Source organism: Rhamphochromis sp. 'chilingali', assembly GCF_963969265.1.
Source record: "Rhamphochromis sp. 'chilingali' genome assembly, chromosome: 2".
NCBI lineage: Eukaryota > Metazoa > Chordata > Actinopteri > Cichliformes > Cichlidae > Rhamphochromis > Rhamphochromis sp. 'chilingali'.
This window is the reverse complement of record NC_137930.1, coordinates 3,015,163-3,024,561: the sequence shown is the minus strand read 5'-3', so window position 1 is coordinate 3,024,561 and position 9,399 is coordinate 3,015,163. Positions and strand designations below refer to the sequence as shown.

The 9,399-nt window shown below is 36.0% G+C and overlaps 1 long non-coding RNA gene across 1 annotated transcript; it reads left to right on the top strand.

Moving 5' to 3' along the window:
* Positions 1–2,498: 2,498 nt before the first annotated feature.
* Positions 2,499–9,138, top strand: LOC308391650. Its single transcript, XR_013970677.1, has 4 exons — positions 2,499–2,623; positions 4,348–4,380; positions 8,432–8,591; positions 8,811–9,138. It is a non-coding gene; the product is annotated as an uncharacterized lncRNA (long non-coding RNA).
* Positions 9,139–9,399: the final 261 nt, after the last annotated feature.

Here is a 9,399-nt window from a genome sequence, read left to right as displayed (position 1 = left end):
AAGTTAGGTAATCAATATATTTTTTTAGCACTGATGACATAGGTGGGGCCCACCTGGTCAAACTATATGGGTCACACATGGGCAAATGCAAGTTAGACCCTGAAAACATGTCTATGTAGGCCCCATATGGGTTATGTTAAGTTAATATGGGCATATATTTTATGTGGGCTCAAGATTGTTTAGTATATATGGGACCCACTTGGGTTTCTCACATGAAAGCCATATGGGCAAAACCAAGTGGGAACATATAGTAGGTCCTGGCTGGGTCAAACATGGGAAACACTTCACTTGTTTCAAAATGGGAAACACACGTAGGACCCACTTGGGTTTTTCACCTGGGTTAGACATGGGCAAACACAGTCATTTAAAGAAAAGCGTTTGCTGTGTGCCCCAAGTAGGGCAAAGTTAGGTAATCAGTATATATTTTTTAGTACTGATGACACAGGTGGGGCCTACCTGGCCAAACTATATGGGTCACACATGGGCAAATGCAAGTCAGACCCTGAAAACATGTCTATGTGGGCCCCATATGGGTTATGTTAAGTTAATATGGGCATATATTTTATGTGGGCTCAAGATTGTTTAGTATATATGGGACCCACTTAGGTTTCTCACATTAAAGCCATATGGGCAAAACCGAGTGGAAACATATAGTAGGTCCTGGCTGGGTCAAACATGGGAAACACTTCACTTGTTTCAAAATGGGAAACACACGTAGGACCCACTTGGGTTTTTCACCTGGGTTAGACATGGGCAAACACAGTCATTTAAAGAAAAGCATTTGCTGTGTGCCCCAGGTGGGGCAAAGTGAGGTAATCGGTATATATTTTTTGGTACTGATGACATAGGTGGGGCCCACCTGGTCAAACTATATGTGTCACACATGGGCAAATGCAAGTCAGACCCTGAAAACATGTCTACGTGAGCCCCAAATGGGTTGTGTTAAATTAATATGGGCATATATTTTACATGGGCTCAAGATTGTTTAGTATATATGGGACCCACTTGCGTTTCTAACATCAAATCCATATGGGTGGGCATCCAATGTAGGTCCTAGTTGGGTTAGTGATGGTAAATGTGTACATTGGTTCAAAATGGTAGCACATGCTTATGTGAGGATTCTTCTTCTGTGAAGAGCCTGAGAAAGTGTTATTTGAATAAAGGAGGATTTATTCCAAACAAGCCCATCACAGATTGCGCACAACCCAGGGAGTTCTGAAAGTCAAATTGTAAAAATAATCTCAAAAGAAAGTATGAACATAACTCTCTTTTATAACCTGCAGACGGCACCCATGTGGTACCATTCTCTAAGAAATCACCCTAACTTTAACATATTTGGCACAACCTCAGTCTATCACTTTTGCTACCCTTACGTACAGTCAGATGTTCTTGACCCTTCATTTTTGACCCTCTCAGTATTTAGCCTTGGCTAGCAAATGTACTCAAAGTCCACATTGAGACCTCAAGATGTTATGTGTTATCAGACACTACAACCCAGCTGTCAAGTGAGACTATAGGAACTTTGGTGTTTTTGAACATTCAATGTTACTCAAAACACTCTGCACACTATTCCAAATAACTGGTTTGAAACTGGTTACTTTTTAATTTTAGATTTCATTTTATGTACTTAATGTGAACTCTGCATGGTAGGCTGCATGGTGAGGCTCAGATAAGATAAAATAAGGACTTCATGATTCTTCTTAGGTAAATTCACTTGTCACAGCAGCAATAATAAGTGATTAAAACGGACACAAGAGTAGAAAAAAAGAAAAGCAAAAAATACGAATAAAAAACCTAAGATAAAAGTGAATTACACAGACAAAATCCAGATTTGGCATTTGCAAATTAAGGATTACTGGTTGTTCAAACAATTAAGACTATTTACTTGAGCAAACATGCAGTTGAGGATTTTTAGTACATCAGACACACTCTACTGTATTAGAGAAAAGACAGTTAGCTACATGGAAGATGGAAGTTTTGGTTAATCAGATCCAGTAATGCTCCTGAAGTATATTACCGATCTGTTAAAATGTTACTCTTCAAACTTGTGCCCTCAAATTATATAACCAGAAATAATTTATATTTTCTTTGAACTAGTGGAAAGGAGAGGGAATGGGGTCTTTCAAGCAGTCACACTTCAACTGTGAAACTCCCTTGTCCTTATGGTGTATTGACACTATTGAAACTTTTCAAAACCAGTCTAATGTTAGAAGAGCTTTTAGGTAAACTGTTATTCTTCTTCTTATCATTATTATATTTTTATTAATTATATTTTTATTATGATGTTGATTTGGGTGACACTTTTTGATAAATATTATATATTACTTTTTAAAACATATTAACCATCCCTATGCTTAAAAAACTTTTAAAAATAAAATTGTTCTTTTAAACTTGTGCATTGTTTGACTTTTAAAATTTTTGTATCAGGTGTAAAACGACTTTTTAAATAAAGTTGTTTTTAATGTGAGCAGCTCCTATTGGCTCGTTTAAAAAGAGGGAGGAGCAGATTGCACCGCCTAGCGTCTAGTCTTCGCGGTCTTTCGTCTGTTGCGCCTTTTCTCTCCCTGGTGTTTAAGAACGTGGAGGACAAAAGGATACCAAAGAATCGAAAACTATGACAAAGGTAAATACTTAAAGTTTGATACGTTTTCATCAATGGTTATTTTAGTAACTTTCTATAGTCGTCCTAAACGGTATAAGGGGGAGAAGCATAACATCTTTAGCTAGCAGGTAGAACTGGGTTAATTTGCTGCATTGTCTTTGGCAAACATAATTTAAAGTTAATTAAAAAACTCTTACTGCCTATATTCTACTCAATAAAGTTCATCTTATCTTATTCTGTTTTCATTGCACCATTCTCTCTATACAGTTTTTGAATTTACACACTATAACGTACACGGCAGTTTTTTTCTGTGCTTCTGCAACTGTTTCTTGGGTTTTCCTATAAGGTTTTTGTAATTAATTTAAAAAATTTATATTATTTTTTTGGCTTTAGTGGATTCCTGCTCAGCTAACTCGGCCATTATGCACTACCCAGTAAACAAAATGGCTGAACAGTATCTTAAATGTCTGAACATGAGCTAGTCATACCATGTTACGTAATATTCATGTGCAGTGTAGCAAGGTGATTGTTTAAATTACAGGAGTAGATGCCTGCAGCTGAAACGGTTTTCTGATCTGAATACGGTAATGTTACCAGATATGCATTGTACTATGGGAAAACGGTGGTGGATCAGTGTGTAAAAAGCCCCCAAAAGAAACACACAGCGTCTTTAGCTCAAACACTGTCTGATCACTCTCTTAGATACTGTGCTGTTCCATCTAGTTATTGGTTACTGAGAAATGTTAGGTCATTAATTAATTAAGAGAGTGCAGCTGTTCAGATCAGATGGTGAAGTAGGAAAATGCAGAACATGTTATTATAGCTGAATGCTGTGTAAAATACTAGTAATAAATCTAACTCCCATTTATGGCTTTTACTACTGTGGGGCTATATAAAAAATTACAGACATAATGAAATCTGCTACAATTACAAAGCTTAAGTTTAAAACAATTATTATATATTAAGCATTTTTTTGCTCTTTTTTTTTTTAAATTCTTTTTGCTAATAATGGACTCAATTTTATTATCAACTTCAAAGACCTATTAAACTTTTAAACCATTAAATCCAGGAAATTAGATGCCCGTAAATGTACGAGACCCTCTTTATGTCTAGTATCCCCAAATATTTAATAATCCTTTCTAAAAGTACACAAATTTTGTTCTTTTCAATTAAATATTGCATGTTCAATGTATTCTTGAGCAGGTAAAAATTCCACTAAATTAGTTTTTGCATATTTTTAAGTATAATCAAATTTTTATAGTTTGCGAGTACTTTTAATTTGGAGATTTTGCCACTTGATTTGAAGTTTGGATAGTGCTTTATAGTAATTTGTAAATGTTTTGAACTCATCTGGCTTCTTAATAATTTAATAAAAAATTAACAAGCCATGTAATAATTTGAAAACCACTAGGGACCACTTATAAAAAAGTAATTCCTTTTTTACTTAAAGGAATTTAGGATTTATGTCTGTCAAGTCATTTGTTCTGGCATAAGTCACCATTTTGATATATCTTCCTGTGACTTTAAAGTCTGTCAGCTAGTTAGATACATTTTTGCACTGCTAGTGTTTGCTGCTTGAATTAGTCAGTTTATCATATAAACACATGCAGTGCCTTTCAAACTTTTAATTACACTGTTCATTTTGTGCATTAGTAAGAGAATCTTTTATATTGAATTATCCTGGGAAAAAACAAAAATGTTTGTATTTTCTCATGCACTTTCTTTCATTTCCTTATCACGTTTAGATTCTTCAAGATCACAAGCACCATCTTTGACATGTAAGTAACTTTCATATTATTTGTATTACTTATTATTATTATTATTATTATTATTTTTGAAAAGTGATGGTCTTTGGGGCATCCTTTTTTTTTTATTGGTATTAAGTATATATATTTATTTAGGCACAGGAGGCAATGATCTATTTTAAAATTTAACATTTATTTAATTTTCATCTTTTATGCTAACAATAATGCCAACAGTGTTCTCTTCACTTGACCCACAACTCTGACAGTTTTGGTCCTCTGCTCTCCTCACAATTGGCTGATTTCCATCTGAGCTGCTACTGTCAACTGCATTAAACTGATTTTACATTGCCTTGTTATTCTAATCTTTATCTGCGTTTTGGACTCCAAACATTCACACCTGCTGTTAGTAACCAGAGCTCACAAGAGTGTAAGGCGTGTAGTTCAATAAAGCGATCGATGTGTTCACTAGCTGATTTCAATAAACCGGTAACTTATCAAATCCATATTTTATAGGAAGTACATTACTGATAAAAGTGGTAATAAACACGGTAACCAATAAAAATTCAAATTTCCTGTTATAAAAAAAAATACTGCTGTGAGCTCGGTTTTCTAACACCAGGTGTGAACATCTACAGTCTTTAAGCGCTGGTAAAGATTTAAAAATAAAAGCATTCAATAACATAACATTAAACAGTAAATTAGTTTGATGGTGTTGACTGCAGCAGCTCAATGTTAATCAGCTGATGGTGATGGAAGCAGATGAGTGTTTTTCATCATGGTTGTTAGTGATGTGTTGGTCAAAACGAAACGGCTCTTTGAAGTGAACGACACAAGCGTGTTTTTTCTCTCTCTCTCACCCTCTCTCTCGCACTTTTTTTCCGCTTCACTCTGCACGCGAGCCTTGTGCTTTGCGCTGGGAAGAGGGGGGAGGGGCGGTTGTTACACACGCAGTAGCACAGTAACAGAGCAGGAGGGAGAGAGAGAGAAAGAGAGCCAGGGACAACAACGTCACATTAGAAAGGTATAGTAATCATCCACAACTATTTTCAATTGCGGATGATAAAGGATTCAGAAAGTTTATTCATGCAGGCCCATATGACAGAGAATGTGCATCTTCTGTTTGTTTTCATATTATAATTTATATTTAATTGTGTTGTGGTTTGCAGTGTTTTGTGTTGTTTCACTTTAAATTTGTTTAAAAGGAAAAAGCTGAAAATTTAAATAGTTAAAAGTTGAAATGTAAATAGTTGTTTTTTTTGTATTATATGATTTATTTATTACATTTTATGTGGAGAGAATAAATAAAAGTATATTTACGGTGGCTGCTAGAGACAAAGCACGTACAAACCCCAAAACACGTAAAAACTCCATAGCACGTACAAACTCCAAAGCACGTACAAAACACAGCAGAAGTGCTCCAGGATGCTAGGCACAGTGTTGAGATTTTGTTACCTAGTGGCTACACAAGCCAGGAAGTACCAACGACCGGATTTGGTGTGTGGTAGTAACAGGTAAATGAACAGCTTTTGGAATTTTTTATGAATATATATGAGTGCTTGTGTATAAATACACAAAAAATACACATATGATTTCAATTGTGTAAATTAAGTGATCTAGATAGCTCTGTTTTGGAAGTTCAGTTAACGCTAGAAATGGGTTTTGGAGTTTGTACATGCTTTGTCTCTAGGGGCCACCATATATATTTATATATAAACATATATAAATAAAACCACGTTTCTTTTTTTACATTAGTAATTCCTTTTGTTCATAATTTTATATTGTTGTTAATAATAAATTAATTAAAGCAACAAAACAACCTGAAGAGCCGGTTGGGAGCCGAAAGAGCCGGCTTTCTAAAAAGAGACGAAAATCCCATCACTAGTTGTGTAATATGCTGGTATTGATATGATCAAAAATGAACTGAGTTGTTTCGTATTCTATAGAAATTGTACATCTAATTAATAACAAGGCTTTCTGCTGATGTTATTAATTAAAAATTTATTGTTTTATTTTTAAGCAACAACTTTTTAGCATGCAATCAGTCCATGCTGTACAGGACAGATTTGTAAACTGTGCATACAAAAATAGACTATTTTACAAAATTGCTCTTTCAACAAATGTAAATCACAGCAGATTTTTTTTGTTGTAGGTGCACTGTCACAACTAGAAATGTGGGGGGAAGTCCTCAAAGTTGAAGGCAGAACAGGAAAATACATGGAAATAACAATTTTCCTTTAAATGGTAAATGGCCTGCATTTTTATAGCGCTTTTCTAGTCCCTAAGGACCCCAAAGCGCTTCACACTACATTCAGTCATTCACCCATTCACACACACAATCACACACTGGCGATGGCAAGCTACATTGTAGCCACAGCTGCCCTGGGGCGCACTGACAGAGCACATCAGTAAAGGTCGATCTGGATACTTGATAACTGTTGGTATAGGTATGACATGAATTTGAATCTCCATTATCACAGGTTTTAATTGGGAGGGAACATGCAGATATACAGGAGGACTATAAACAGCAATTCCTATTGCATACAACTGTTTTAGAAAATACCAACAACACTGTTAATTTATCACTTGCTGGTCTATAGACTTTACAGTGTGGATGGATGGAAAATCCATCTGGCTCCACTCTGGCTGAATTGGTGCTACAAACAACTCTGCGCTCGGCTTTCCTGGCTGTGTGTGGATTTATACTTACACATCCAAATTTTGACCCTATTTTTCTTCCTTTCAGCTGATTGGTCAATTTCATGTCAATCACCAATTAAACAATCCAATCAGAGAACATCTCCAGAAGTTGATTCTGTTCATCTGGACGTAGCATTTTCAGTGGGAGAAAATGCTGCAAGCGCTACGTCCAGATGAACAGAATCAACTTTTGGAGATTTACTTACCTGGATGATTGAGCATGCATCAAGACAATCAGAGAACAGATAGGTTTGGCTGTTGGAGGGCTGCATTACGGAGCTTCAGGTCCTGGAAGAATAAATTCCCTTTTACATACCAGACCAGCATTTTTCTTCATTAGCACGAAGGAAAACAGTCTGTGCGTGTCAGAGTTCTGTGGTTTTTGTGTCACAGGGCTTATAATATGTGTAAAAATCTGGCCAGGGACCATCACATCACACTGCTATCATATTTTTCTGTTGCTATCATGTTTCTTTTCTGAGATGTTGTTACTTTTATGACAGATGTAACGAGAAATCTTCCAGAAAGTTAAATTTTTTATTCTAATCAAATATTTGATTCTGATAACAGATAAAGATTTTTTTTTTTTACTTTTGTTCTGCTATTTCATAGTTTATACAAATTTTGGCCAATTCCTATTTATTTTAACCCTTTAGCCCCCAAAAAGTCGCCAGCGACAGGTTTTTCCAAACCTGTCTCGTCAAACCTGAGCTCTGCCAGGGGCCCAACACGCCTGGACTTTTAGAAGAAAAGAGATGTCCGAAAATAAACCACAGGGTCAAATACTTAATTTTGTTCAGTGTTTTAGAGTTATTAATTTGAATTGACTAATTTAAATATTTTATTCATGTACATTTTGATTGCCTTTAGTAAAAATGGCAAAATTTCAATTTCTTTTTTCTTTCTGTTATTAATCCTTGATTACATTCATATAGTATACAGTAGAGGAAAAAACCTACCAGACCTACCAGTTATCCTGCGTAACATTATTGGGGATAAAGGGTTAAGGAAGCGCAATTAATTTTTTTAGTTTAGCTTGTGTTTACTACCTTTTTTTTTTTTATCACCACACAGTAAACATTAAGTAATATGTAAAGTGTCCATTTATCCTCCATTCCGGTCCATTATCTTAAGCTTAGGCTGCTGCCCCTCGACCCAATCCGGTACTAAGTAGAGAGGCCCAGACTTCGCTCTCTCCAGGCACTTGGCCCAGCTCTTCCGGGGGAATCCCAAGGCATTCCCAGGCCAGCCGAAAAACATAGTCCCTCCAGCATGTCCTGGGTGTTCTGGGTCTCTTCCTGGTGGGACGTGCCCAAAACACCTCACCAGGGAGGCATCCTAACCAGATGCCAGTATCTAATCTGTCCTTTTTGTATGTTCCCCTCAGGTTGCCATGGTAGCAGATACAGGGGAAACAAGTGTAGACGATGCCACAAGAAGGATGATGAAATTCCTCATATCACCTGAGCTGGCTGTGGAGTACAACATGCTTGGCCGACATGGGGAAAAAAAGTTCAGAGATTTGCGTCTTTTTAATGTTGTGTATGGTAAGTTAGTTTCACTTGAGACATTTGAACTTTAGAAAACTAAACTTTTTTAATAAAGTGTTTGAAAGTGTAACTGAGATTGGTTATCATGCAATTTGTATATATTTTTTGAGGCAATAAAGTGAAATAAACATTGTTCTTTGAAAATCATCACCAAATGAAGTAAGCTAAGATTAACTTTACTTTGGCTTGCCCGTTTTTCTTCTTCTTCATTTGCAGAGGCACTGAAGAATTATTTAACATCAAAAGTCAACTTGCAAGAAGCAGAGAAGGCTCTGTCCAAGTGGTTCAGTGGAGCTAAAGACAGAGGAGGACCGAGGGCTGCAAGGGTACAAAATAGACTTACGGCTCTGTAAAAAAACAAACCCTGCTGATTCAAGATAAGCTTTTGAGTTTTCCATCTGACTTTTTCCCCATGTTGCTACAGTTCCAAATATCTAAGGAATTTTGCTGTAGTTTGACATTTCTAGTTTTTAAACGTTTACGCACTTTGGAATACAGTTACGTAAAATCACAGTTGTTGGACAAAATAAATGTGAAAAATGTTGTTTTGTGTACCCTCGTGATTTTTGAAATGGTTTTATTTACAAACTAGATTTTGTTTGCGGTCAGCTTTAATATATTTGGTGTCTTTGTGTCACAGAACCCGTATTAGCCGTCTGAAAAATTGATTTTGTGACTGTTTTACTACATGGGGCCCACTCAGTGCCAGAACTTAGTCAATTCAAACTAGAAATAAGATGCAAATACAGAACCCACTGCTAATGCCATTCCAACTTTTTAGCTCATGTTTTCCTCATGTTGTACC